Source organism: Ostrea edulis, chromosome 3 (genome assembly GCF_947568905.1).
Source record: "Ostrea edulis chromosome 3, xbOstEdul1.1, whole genome shotgun sequence".
In the NCBI taxonomy this organism is placed as follows: Eukaryota; Metazoa; Mollusca; class Bivalvia; order Ostreida; family Ostreidae; genus Ostrea; species Ostrea edulis.
The window spans coordinates 15,840,448-15,852,179 of NC_079166.1; the positions used below are offsets into that span (position 1 = coordinate 15,840,448).

General features: G+C 37.1%; 1 long non-coding RNA gene across 1 annotated transcript; it reads left to right on the top strand.

Moving 5' to 3' along the window:
• Positions 1 to 1,580: 1,580 nt before the first annotated feature.
• LOC125677074 (uncharacterized) lies at positions 1,581 to 4,020 on the top strand. The gene is made up of 3 exons (XR_007370919.2): positions 1,581 to 2,011; positions 2,836 to 2,875; positions 3,551 to 4,020. It is a non-coding gene; the product is annotated as an uncharacterized LOC125677074 (long non-coding RNA).
• The last annotated feature ends 7,712 nt before the right edge of the window (positions 4,021 to 11,732 follow it).

The following is an 11,732-nucleotide window of genomic DNA, read 5'->3' on the forward strand; positions in this document are numbered from 1 at the left end:
ACTTTGCCAGGCATTGGAAATAACTTTTATATGTTCTGAAAGCAGGGAATGTATGCTTTTCAAAAATATAAAAAATAGTGCATTCATACGGGAGATTAAAAAAATCGTATCGAGGGGGAAAATGGCCTTACGACAAAGCGTTGCGTCATATTTAGACGAAGCCATCTTTCGCTTTAAATGCTTTTATTAATTTAATAGCTTTATTTACTTAACTGATTTTTACATAGTTACAAAATAGAGAAAATTTCCAAAAATTTGATATATAGATCATATATCTTATGACCGTAGTTTGAAAGATTTAGAGACACTCCTTTTGCGCTGTTCCGTTTTTACGCGCCACCGGTCAAATTGACCGGTACGGTAGAGAAGGGGTTAAACAAAGGGGCAAAAGTTGTCAAAATATTTTCTTTATATCATAAGAACTAAAACGAATTTGTTAAGCATTATTGAAGTAAAGTCATCTGTTGTTACGATGAGTAGCTGATGATGTAAATCGTTCCATTCAAGATCTTATCATATCCCATCGGACGGAAGACCTACTCGTGAGATATTGTCTAGTTATTCTTATTATTCTTCACCTTCTTCTCCCACTTCTTTTTCGAGCCTAAAACTGTTCGACACTGTTCCCCACAACCAGTTGATGAAAATAATAGATATTAAAGGATATGATAGGTCAATGTATCTAGACGTGCAGATTTTTTTGTTTTCATATTGAAGGGGTTGAGGTAATTTTTTTTGGGGGGGGGGGGACAAATGAGGATGAGGTTTAACATAGAACTCTATGGGGAAAATTAATTCCAAATCTCAACATATATAACTTGATAAATATGATAGAATCCTGGGGTCTTCAGAAATGAATAAAGCATGACAGTGCCTACAAATTAGTATCAAGGTCAAGTGACTCTAGTGATCCTGACGTCTGACCATAAACATAAAAACTGGAATAACCTTAAAACTGAGACTAATAGTGACATGCAATCTTCAGAACTAGCAAGAGCATAAAATTGGTATTATTTGAGAATAAGGCCTAATAGAGACATGGGGTCTTCAGAAATGATGGAAAGATGATGAGATCCACAAATAGTATCAAGGAAAAGCGACTCCTTGACCTCTGATCTTGAATATACAAACTCTTATCATTTTTAAATGAAATTAATACAGAAATAGGACCTTCAGAAATGATAAGAAGATGATTAGATCTACAAACTAATATCAAGGTCAAGTGATTATATTGACCTTTGAGCTGAGAACATAGATTTGGTATTCCTAAAGTACCAGGTCTGATAGAGATATGGGATCTTCAGAAATAATAAAAATGATGGTGTGATCTACAAATTGGTAATAAGGTCAAATGACTCCAGTGCTCTTGACCTCGGACCGTAAACATAAGTATGGTATAATTTTAGAACTGGGATTGATAGTGACATGGAATCTTCAAAAATTATAAAAGGATGATCTTGACTTTGACATTGATTATAAACACTTGTATAACTTTAGAACTAGGGCTGATAAAAACATGGGATCATCATAAGAGGACGTACAAACTAGGATCAAGGTCAAGTGACATCACTTTTACTAAAGGAAAAATGGGGTGTGAAAAACTCAAAGCCATTGTGATTTAGATCTTTTACATAAAGTTAAAATCGGCATGAATTTTGTAAGAGAGGAAAATAGTAGTACTCTGAAAAAAGCCACTTTTATACAGCCAGTACTTCGTTAAGAAGATTTTATAATAGGTAGAATATAATCATATCTTGTTTATTATCATCAATATTTTTTATTTCATTTTTTTTACATATTAATTTTATCAACTTACGTGATATACACCACATTGTCATTTTATCATGTGCGTTCACGGTCTGTTTTGTTTACAAGTGGCACGTTTCTGTATAGAAGTGTACATGTCCCTCGCTTTACCCTGTTCTGTGCCTCAAACAAGAAAAAATAAATGTAGTATAAATGAGTTGACACAAGGAAGTACCTAGCTGGTCTGAATATCTCTAACTTGTATGTAAGTAAAAACATATCTATAATTTCTACCTCAACATGATAACCATTTCCATTTCTATTTAAATATATTTCTCCGATATATCTTTTCATCTAACTGACTTGTTTTTATTTAAATTACCCGTAGATTTAAAGAATAAGATGTTTTTAAATGTCAGCTTATTGAAGGGCACAAAGATATTATATGTTACAACAAGGAAATTTGTACAATCCATAAATGATTTTTTTTTTTATTATAGTCAATAATATGTTAGACATAACAGTAACTAACGGATGTTCCTTAATTTTAAACAATATAAAGTTATTGATTGAGGTCGGAACTGGGAACCAAATTGTTCATTGGGGGTGAATACAATGGTATAACTAGTGGGTACATGAAATATAATGCCCTCTTTACCAGTCAAAAACAGTCTACCCTCTAACAGCTCAAAAGACGTAATTTTGAGGATTTCGGGTTTCAACGTTAGAAAGATGATAAGATTGCCGATGTTTGAGCTTACTCAATACAACAACTGAGATGAATTCCAGTAGATTGTGATTTTTGTATCCTGTTGCATTTGATTTTGTGAGAAGTTTTAGTATATTAAAATGATAAATTCGAAATGAAATTGTACATGCTATTACTCAGTTCCTGATGTTTGGACATTTTTACGGCGAAGGTTGGGGAATTATAGAGTACCGTTTTGAAGAAATGAAAATAAAAATAAAAACAACAACAACGGACAAGAACATGAATTCCCCCATTAAGCTATGCAATGGCGAGAGGAATGAGAAATTGTTGGTAGTATTAATCGTTTGACGACTAGTTGTTTCTCTCTTTATTTGTAGATAAAGAACGTGAAGCGTTGTAAAGAAACAATTCAACATGGTCAGTATAGTGAATATCTCCCCCTCTGTCTGTCTCTGTCTGTCAATATCTCTCTGTCTATCTCTATCTCTGTCTGTCTCTCTGTGTGTCAATATCTCTACCCGTCTGTATCTTTATCTCTCTCTGTGTGTCTCTTTCTGTCGGTCTCTCATTCTCTCTTTCTCTCTCTCTCTCTCTCTCTCTCTATCTATCTATCTCTATGTCTGTTTGTCTGTCTGTCTGTCTCTCTCTTTCTCTATTTCTCTGTCTGTCTCTCTCTGTCTGTATCTCTCTCTCTCTCTCTCTCTCTCTCTCTCTCTCTCTCTCTCTCTCTCTCTCTATCTCTCTCTCTCTCTCTCTGTTTCTATCCGTCTGTCTGTATATATCTCTCTCTGTCTCTTTCTCTCTCTATATATATATATATAATGTCTACATGTGTGTGTGTGTGTGTGTGTGTGTGTGTGTGTGTGTGTGTGTGTGTGTGTGTGTGCGTGCGTGCGTGCGTGCGTGCGTGCGTGTGTGTGTGACGCAACACAATATACTATACAAACAAACAAACGTAAAACAACATACAAAACAAACCTAAAACAACAAACATAAAATAATATAGCCAGAAACAAACGTAAAATAACATACAAAAAACTTCTAGATCTGAAATGCAACAAATATAATGTTTTTCCTTGTTTTTGGTTTTAGTCCTTCATGACAGCACAATCTGGGGTTTGGAGTGGATATTACATACAATATGGCATTCGGTATCCTTTCAGCATACAACTTTTTCTCGGTAACTTTGACGAATCGGTGAAAGGCGAAGGAACAGACAGTATCGGTAATTTTATGATCAACGGATCATGGAGGAAGTGTGACGGGTTGGTGAAGTTTACAAAGCAGTATATCGGCGCTCACTCTGTGGTTTATGGCGGTCTTTTATCCTCTGATGGCAGGCACATGGATGGGAAATACATCGTTGGGGAAAGTGTTGGAGATTTCCACATGGAAATTTCAAGTTAAACAATTATCAGCTGTATTTTCACTCAGATATAGCATACAATGACTAGAAAATTGTATACACAACTGTTTGTTATGTATATGAACTTTTAGAAGGCTGAAATGTGGTAATGTATTTCAGATAAGTACATTTATCATTAAACATTTGTTTAACTTTGCGTTGTTCTACGCTGTGCTATTTATTTTTTGCACATGATCTATTTATGATATAATATTAACATATCATGTTAAATGTGCAAAACCAAAGATTGAAAACTACAGTACGGACAACGCGGATCCCGTATTAGACCGTGCTCCCCAAGAGGTATATGTATGTGGTCACCTTCCGACATTGGTATATGGTAAACTACCCTTATATTGAATGTATGGCTCAATAAAGGAAACGAGAAGTTTTTGCAAACTGTGTTTGCACATGTATCTGACACTTGGTATATATATATATATATATATATATATATATATATATATATATATATATATATATATATACATATATTGATGCATATTCACAGGGACCAGTCAAATTGACAGTATAAGAGGGGGTAGTAGGTTCGTAATATAGAAGTGGCAGTCAGGCCAGGGGGACGGAGCCAAGCCTGAATAAAACAGGATTAGATATTGGGCGGCAAGTAGGGGGGGGGTAAATTCACCGACTTATTTCGAAAAGTTGGGTACCTAGTTACCCTTAAAAATAAATCTCAATGTTTGCTTATTCCTTGTGGGGCCAATGATTTGGTCCAAATTTAACTTTCCAAATTCTTGAATCAATTACTTTTGAGCATCGTTATGCTACGCTGGTTGGTTCTCTCTACTTCCCCGTATTTTCTGGAGGTACTCCCATAATGTTAGCCCTATGGCGCAGACAGGAAAAGACTGAATAGGGGGAGACAGCTAAACAGGTATTTGATGGCGGGGGAATAGTATCACTCATTCTCAACCCATAGGTAAGCTATACTACGTTTTTATTCGGTGGAGCTTTTTTACCAGACTTATTTATTTATTTTCTCTTAACAAATAGGGGAAATTGAGTATTTTACAAGTGAGATTCCCTTGGATACGATTTATCACAGGGGATGAGGTGGATTATAGGCAGTGGCACAGTGGTAATTTAGTATTTGAAGGTTCCTACCCCCACCATGTGGCGGTGGAAAACCTCATTGGATATTCTGCATATGTATAAAATTCATTAGGTTTCCCAAATGTCGAAATCGTCACCTTCAAATTGGATGTTATATTGTGATGTTGACAGTTGATATGTGGATGTTGACAGTTGATATGTGGATGTTGACAGTTGATATGTGGATGTTGATGTATGAATTATTTGATATTGACGATTTCAATAAGGTTCAATACAAGTTAAATACAGTATTGAATACAATGTATGTTGATTGTGTCGGTAGCTTGATTGTGATTACCCAGCAGGCCACTTGCCCATTCGGACGACACAAAAATGTTGTTCTTGGGGGGAGTGAGCCCTGTTGAGCGGCGGCCCCACCGTTGTTGGTTGTAAATGTTGTTTCTGACCACTGTGGCCATTATCTGCCAAACAATAAATTGTTAAACGCTTATAATTGCGTTTGATTTCGATAATCCACGAGGAAGTATATCGTATAAAAATTTCCCAATATAAGCTTATGTTTTGGGAAAACTGAACTTATAATTTAATGCAGTCTTAGATATTGTGAATTATGTGTATTTAATTGTCTTGTTTTTTGTATAAATATTGATTGGACTTGTTTCATGAATGGTTATTGTTAACTCTACTTTACATCAGGATATAATTCTTACAAAAGATCAGTCTAACATGCATTTATTTCATCAATCACTTGATTAAGAAAATAAATAAAGTACATGTTTTCGTACATGTGAATCCTGCAGGATAGCCTTCGAGGCTTTTATACTTCAAACAGCATTACAAGTCCAAGGAGGTCATCCTGCAATATACACAAAAACAAGAACTTTATTTCTATCCTACTACAGCTCAGAAATCTACAGCTGTCGTTTCCTTATACAATTAAGAATTAGGTCAGCGTGACGTCACCACAACTTTCGAAACGGAATGTAATTTTTTGCTGACGAAACAAGAAAGATATTTCGAAAGATAATTAAAGCATTACGTCTTTGATATTGACGGGTTACATCAATGTGATATAACTGTCTGATGCAAGGTGAAGATAACGAACAGTGATCAATCTCATAACTCCTACAAGCAATACAAAATAGATAGTTGGGCAAACACGGACCCCTAGACACACCAGAGGTGGGATCAGGTCCCTAGGCAGAGTAAGCATCCCCTGTTGACCGGTCACACCCGCCATGAGCCCTATATCCTGATCTGAATGCACAGTCCAACAATGAAAGCTGAAGATAACGAGCAGTGATCAATCTCATAACTCCTATAAGCAATACGAAATAGATAGTTTGGCAAACGCGGATCCCTGGATACACCAAAGGTTGGATCAGGTGTGAAGGAGCAGAAAACACACCCTGTCGACTGTCACCGGTCACATCCGCCGTGAACTTCAAATATATATATATATATATATATATATATATATATATGCATCAAGGGTGAAGGTAACGAACAGTGATGAATCTGATAACTCCTATAAGAAATACAAAATAGATTGTTGGGCAAACACGGACCCCTGGACATACCAGAGGTGGGATCAGGTGCCTAGGAGGAGTAAGAATCCCCTGTCGACCGGTCACACTCGCCGTGAACCATATATCTTGATCAGGTGCGAAGAATGGTCTAACAGTCGGTATGAAACACGTCGGGTTTAAACCCCGTACTATCAAACCTGACCATACATAGAACAAGCTCTTACGTATCGAAACAGTTGAGAGATATAAACTCCATATACAGGCGATAATGAAATATTGCTACATAAATATGGGAAGTTGGCGATGAAGAAGCTGAAATCATCCCGTTTGTCATAAAGTTGAGTTGTTAGTTTGCCGTTAATATCTACTTTCAATCCTGCCGTAAACCTTCGCTCATGTAGATAATTAACATAAAGATGTTCGCATAAGCGGCGACCTAATATAAGCTTGAAATGCAGTAGACCACCATCTTACAGCTATTGATTTTATATCCGAGAAACCTTTATCGATCTACCTTTGTCAGAACCCCTATTCTAAAAGGAAGCTTGTAATACATGCTATCTAGGTCCATAGCGGCTATAAGCCATCCAAACTGCCGATAAAAGATATCTTGGAAGCGGGTTTCCTCCAAAATGACAAAAAACAAGGGGCCGGTAAAATTTGGTCTTACTTGCTTAAAATTAGCCATAACAGGGCAAGTGAATGTGCCATGACAAATTAGTACCACGTGACCCCCTTCCCAATTGATTGATAGATTTGGCACCTAGGCTAGACGTACAATAAGTTACGTTTCTGAATGCGCACATCAACAACTCCGAGAATGGTGTACCGACTGTTGGCTGTCGATAAAGCAAATTCTCTAACCCATAAAATCTCCCTTGTAGACCCGGGTTAGAATAAGTCCTCAATACCCTTTCTTTGTCATAAAAGCGACTAAATGGGGCAGACTTACAAATCAAAACGCAGAAAATAAGGCTCCATTTCACAGCAGATGTGGCACGATAAAGATCCATCTCTGCTCAAAGGCCTCAGGCGCCTAATATATGCTAATTTTTAAAGGCCTTCTTCATCAATGGGTGATGCCGAGCATAGACCCAAGTTTGACAGCCCTTCACCGGCAATGAGTGAAAAATTCTCGAAAGAGGTGTAAACAATATACAAACACCAATCTCTTAAAAAGGCCAAAGTATAGCCTGTGTATTTCAACTTTGTGACATAGAGACTGGAACACACAGTACTTATTACTCATATAAACTAACTGGTAACCTAGTATCCATGCTAGACTCCAGACGTCTGAAACCTTCCATAGCTTTGAATCTGTTGGTTCCATCATGGACTCCTCATACCCAATAGCCACTACATAGGCTCTAACTATAGGTTCAGCACAATTATAAGTGAGAGGTAGGCATTAAGTGATCAATTTGTTCGAGTGATCGAGGCCAGATAATAGCTGCCTTTGTCAGACTACTAAACTAGCCCTGTTTCGTACCTACATATTTATGTTGCTTCAACATAACTTTTCATCAAATTACTAGCATAACGAAAGTTAACGTTTTTGAAATACTGGAATTTGTTTTTGGGATTCTCGATAGTCTTATGCAGTGACTATTTCTATTAAATCCCAGAAACACTTAACGGGTATCAGGAACCTAAGTTTGTCTACTGCTAACGGAACCCATAATTCTGAACTAGTGCCTTAGATTGCAGACCCCCCCCCCCCGAAAATTAAAACCGTCCAAATAGTGTTCTATCGTATCTAAACCATACTTTTGTTGTACCCACTCACTGGAGGAAAATTGAGGACTTTTCAAAAATTGAACAGGAAATGGAGCATCCCATGCCATGGGCAAGCCCTTGTCTTCATAATTGTATTCTAATTCTAGTAGCTGAAAGTACCCGTGGGGATCCGGGTTAGAATAGGTCCTCAGTACCCCCTTGCTTGTTGTATGAGGCGACTAAATAGGTTGATCCTTCGGATGAGACCGCAAAAACCGAAGCCCCGTGTTACAGCAGGTGTGGCACGATAAAGATCCCTCCCTGTCCAATGGCCATAAGCGCCAAGCATAGGCCTAAATTTGCAGCCCTTCACCGGCAGTGGTGACGTCTCCATATGAGTGAAGTATTCTCGATTGGGACGTTAAACAATATTCAATCAATCAATCCATAGCTCTTTAATATGAACTTTACCCTACTTGTACCGAGACCCAGTTACCATGCCATGACCCTCAACCATGTACATCATCACCGGAACTGCTCATGGAAAGTTTTCACCCAGAGGAACTACCCCCAGTCCGTAACATCTCCACATGTATTTTAATCTTTAATTCGTACCATCCACAGGTCTAGATTTTGTTTTTGATGACCTAATTATCATCATGATCTATTCATTGCATGGTATCATCTGGTAAGATTGTAACCCCCCCCCCTCCCGTGCGCCCATAAATCTGCAGAACCTGTCTGTACATTTGAATGACCAGGGTTTGCTGTCGAAATACATAGACTGTCGTCAACCAGTTCCTGTTCGGGAGCAGGCGTTTTTGTCCGACTCCACATGCGATCTTCCCTGGTCTGGCCTCTAATTCGTCTCGATCGTTCTAACTAGAGGCATGCTCCCACAAATTTAAACAAAAAATATTTCAATCTTATAGAGCAGTTAAAAGGGGAGCGTTATATGATTATCAAATTTTAAATATAAACCTGATGGGGGGGCGGGCAAATGACTAGTTTTGCATGACCACACTAAATCAGAATCCTTTAAAATCACAAAACTGAGCCGTCATCGGATACATTTTGCTTAGAAGAATTATACAAACACAATCATTCTTACTGTGAATGAAGTATAGCCAAAAAATAAATGTTCATAACTAACAAAGATTATTTCAAATTTCTCCGCTCTAAAATTTATCGACCTTCTCGAATGTTTCAGAAAGGGAAAGGAAAGTGATGTTGCAGTAAATTTAGAATGATGCCTGTTAAAGTCCAGAACACAATTCCGGAATAAACATACCTGGTATTGATGCTTAAAGTCACAACATGAGCTGCCTTAGATTAAACAACATATACAATCATCAAATGACATAATAACACTCATCTACTTCAATGCAAAATTACCCATATAAGTAAAGAGGGAGTGGGCGTTTAGATAACGACACATATTTGCAGACAAGCTGAATTATGAAGAAATATATACAATATACCGTCACCACAATGCTATCCATATTGTCCTTGTCAACCAACTCCTCACTGATTATTTCCCCTGAGTGTCACGCTAAATTATCCAAACTGAGTCCTCACTGATTATCAACACTGAGTGTCACACTGAATCATCTCAACCGTGCCATCACCACTAATATCCCCTGAGTGTCACACTGACTTATCCTAGCCAAGTCCTCATTGATTATCTCCCCTGAGTGGCATGCTAAATCATCAGTCAAACCGAGTCCTCACTGATTATCTCCCTGAGTGTCACGATGAATTATTCAAACCAAGTCCTCACTGATTATCTCCCCTGAGTGTCACGCTAAATTATCCAAACCGGGTCCTCGCTCATTATCGACTGAGTGCGACACTGAGTCATCTCAGCTGTGTCATCAACGCTAATATCCCCTGAGTGTCAGACTGAATTATCCTAGCCAAGTCTTCATTGATTATCTCCCCTGAGTGTCACGCTAAATTATTCAAGCCGAGTCCTCACTGATTATTTCCCCTAAATGTCACACTAAATTATTCAAACTGAGTCCTCACCAAAAACAAATCTTGTGTACCAACTGTTGTAAATGATCATACAAGACTTCAACACAATTTAAACAAATATATATTTCATTGTAACATCATCGATAGTCCTCTATGTACTTGTGGAAAAATCAAATATTATCAATTCTAATTCTATACTTTTGTGCATTTAATTCGTAGAAAGAATTTTTGTTTTAAAGATGTGATTAATTAGTGACTTTATATTAATAAAACCAAACTGTCGGTAAACGATCGATGTACGTATTTACAAAGCATTAGTAGTCGCCTCTTATGACAAGCAAGGGATACTGAGGACATATTCTAATCCGGATCCCAACAAAACAACAATATTTTAATTTCGATACATTGATTTGATTGCTAAAGGGGTGATGATTTATCCAACCTGTAGAAAAACCTGCACTAAGCCAATGACCGAAACAAGTCAGAAAGTAAAGATTATATGATTATTAGCTCAGGGAAAGGAATTTGACTTTATTCGTATACATGGAGATGGATATCGTGCAGAATTAGGTGGTTGAGAGTATTACAATGCTCAGAGACATATACTTGTCATTGATCCCAACTCACATAACAGTGATTACAAAGTTTGAAACCTGAAATCAAAAGCAGAAAGAAAATTTTGTAGCAAAATCGAATTTTGGAAAACTCCAAAACTTGCATATTCTGCATGTATTGCTATTGAACAAGCAATCGAGTCTGCATTTCCGTCAGCCCTTTAAGCCAAACGACAAGTCAAAGAATCTGCTATGATAATCAAATGGTAGATTTGTGACTGCCACAAAATAAATCGCCATTAATCTAGCATGGCCACCTTTCCATCATATCTGACATGACTGTGTATAAAATTTGTTTTGTTTTTTTTTGTTTTTTTTTTGGGGGGGGGGGTTGCGTTTCCCTCTAAAGGCGTATCAGACAATCTATATTTTTTTTCAAGGACCAAAAGGCTCGTCAAACCGTACTCTCAGGACTCATGTGCCTCAGCTATGAATGGCAAATGGATACATTACCTAAGCATCTCACTTTTAAAATGAATATGCGCCATCTGACAAGAAGTACTGCGTTAATTTCATTGTTAGGTCACCGTAGAAGCTACTCCCAGACAATGTGGAGCTTGAAACTGCTATTTACAATGCGATTACAAATTCTGGATTAATACTGCTTGCAAGCATATCTCTTAAAACTATTTCAGTATTTATGAATAAACTTCACCTTAATGCAAAACAACTTGATATAATTGTAAGGGGTTACGTTCTTTAAAGCAAAATACATGTTTGCAAATGTCCATATTATGTTTGTAAGATTCTCGAAGTTTTCCATTTCTAACAATACTTTAACGTCAAATTTCATGTTTTTGCCCCAAAACCTGAAAGAGTCTGAAGAAGTTTTCCATTTTCGGCGATTTTTAAAGAAAAAACTCATGTTTTAGCCCCAAACCTTGTAAATGCCCCACATATTTATGTCGGACAACTTGATTGACATATATATATATATATATATATATATATCCCTA